The sequence below is a fragment of the Haliotis rufescens genome, unplaced genomic scaffold (genome assembly GCF_023055435.1).
Source record: "Haliotis rufescens isolate VD_foot unplaced genomic scaffold, xgHalRufe1.0.p SCAF_6, whole genome shotgun sequence".
Taxonomy (NCBI): domain Eukaryota; kingdom Metazoa; phylum Mollusca; class Gastropoda; order Lepetellida; family Haliotidae; genus Haliotis; species Haliotis rufescens.
Window position 1 is genome coordinate 57,582,498 of NW_025964334.1, and position 2,553 is coordinate 57,585,050.

A 2,553-nucleotide genomic window follows, 5' to 3' on the forward strand; every position below is an offset into this window, starting at 1 on the left:
AAATCGCCCAGGCGTACTAATTGGTCAAACAATAGGGGGATTAGGGGGCGCATCTCAAGATTTTATGCTAGGGGTGAACAAATTTCACACTGTAATGAATTCGGGGTGATATCCTACTTGTCCGGCAGCCGGAAAACTGTTAATCCCCACCATGTGTGTTTAAGACGAGGGGTCGTCTCAAATATAAATAAATCCCTCGATGGGGTTCCGGATTAGTATAACTGATCTTCAGCAACCCATGCTTGCCCCAAGTGGCGAGTCAGGCGACTAACGGCATCAGGCTCGTCGACTCGGTTAATGCATGTCATCGTATTCCATTTGCGTAGATCGATGCTCATGATGTCAATCACTGGATTGTCTGGTCCAGACTTGATTCTTTACACACCGCGCGCGGCGTTAAACAACAATAAAAATTGGTCCCCAGCATCCTATGTTGGCAGGGTTGGTCGGTAGTGGTAGGCACGACGAAGACCCGGGTTTGATTCCCGACATGGGTACAATGTGTGAATTTCTGGTGTCCCCACCTGTCGTGATATTGCTGGAATTTTGCTTAAAGGCGGCGTAAAACCATACTCACTCACTCCTATGTTGGCCGAACGAGGCGACGTCATGGGCTGGTCAGGCTCGGTGACGTGTTTCATACCTTTTTTGCAAAATAAAATTACTAAAATCCAAATGGAGCCCAGAACAATCTTTAATTTCCTTGTGTTTAGGCAAGCTAGACTTGAGTTGGACTCCTTTTTATTTATTTTTCTCTCGGGTCTGGGACACAGACTACTCCGCTATAGGCGATTATGATATATTAACACCACTAATGGTGGATGTATACGTGTTATGATTAAAAGTGAATTCAAATTCAAGAGAATAATCAGTCACAAATGTCGGCCGAGACACTGTCTGCAATTGTTTCATGGTGTGCTAAGGGTTTTCATTTCCACAGTACCAATGCCCGTTGCAGTTATATCATTTAAATAATCCAAATAATTAACCCTACATATGTGCGAATTAAAAGAATACTGCGTTGCCTATGACGGTACTCTGATCGCCTGTCCTTGTGTTTTAGCCTCAACTATCAAAGGATGAATCGAGGAGGTCACCGAGGTGTTCGACCTTTTCGATTTCTGGGATGGTCGTGATGGCGCCGTCGACGCTGCCAAGAACCGGCGACATGTTGTACTGTCTGGGCCTCAACCCTACCATGACCACCATCATGAAGAACGGAGGTGTGGAGAAGTTCGGAGAGAAGAACTACAAAACTGGAGGAGTTCCTGCCCATCTACCAGACCGTCATGCAGATCAAGGACACTGGCACCTACGCCGACTTCATGGAGGCTTTCAAGACATTCGACAGGGAGGGGCCAGGGCTTCATCTCATCTGCTGAGCTGAGGCACGTTCTGACATCTTTGGAGACAGACTGACCGACACCCAGATGGACGACATCATCAAGTGCACCGACTTGAGAGAGGATCTGGAGGGCAACGTCAAGTACGAGGACTTCATCTCCAAGGTCATGGCCGGACCCTACCCAGACAAATAGACACTTTTCCTCAAGATATTAATGAACAGGAAAGAGGATGTACCTGCCACACCCACTGTGATATTTCTGCGAGAGGTTAGTTTGCAAACATCGTTTCAGTGTAGCATTTTCCTATATTTCTTGATTTCTGAGCATTCATGCCAAAACTTTTTCGCCAAATATTGGACCTTTACTCGCTAAACGATGAATAGCAGTCAGAAAAGTCGGAACAAAAATATTTCTGAAAAAGATTGCCATAGAATGGATTGCATTATTCGTCAATTCATTCAAACTTTTAGCATTCAAAGTGTATTGAGGTTTTATATAATTCATTGAAGAATACTTTTACGAAGGGCGAAGTTTCAATATTTAACGGTTATAAAATTATTAGCACTGAAACAGACATCATCCTACACAACCCGTTGGATGTTTTCAACGTACGTATCTAACAACGAAATTTATGTGAAAACTTCATGTCTTTGAAAGAAGATTTTATCAGGATTTGAAGTCACGTGATTGATGTTTGCCTTTCACTGTCCATTTGTAACCACAACTAGTTTCTGGGAATATGTAATCCACTGATATTTAAAAAGCGACAGTCGTCTGCCATCACTACCAAATAATTTCAGTTTAGCTTAATGTCTTTGCTTTTACAGCATTGGAAAGCTTTGGCATAAATGCTTGGAACTCTAGTAATATATGAAACTGCTGCACTAAAATGATGATTGCAAACTAACCCCTCGCAGATAAAGAGTTGACTTCTTTGTGGAGAGATCGCCTGCCCTGCTCGATCCCAGGGTGTGTATGACGTCACAGACAACACAAACCAAGCTCATGGTGGGCGCTCCAACTGTCACTTTTCTATTAAGGACATTGTATTATAGATACACAATACACATTCGCAGTTGTCTATAAAGGATGATGCTTCAATGCCATTTGCCACAAAATATAATTTATTCAATACATGTATCTCATACTGTCTTAGCCCGTTCCGTTTCTTAGAGCCAATATACATATAATAAAGATTGTTATGAAA

The 2,553-nt window shown here is 42.8% G+C and overlaps 1 pseudogene; it reads left to right on the forward strand.

The window, feature by feature from the left end:
* The window catches only part of LOC124143227, a 67,314-nt pseudogene extending 64,761 nt beyond the window's left edge, over positions 1 to 2,553 (forward strand).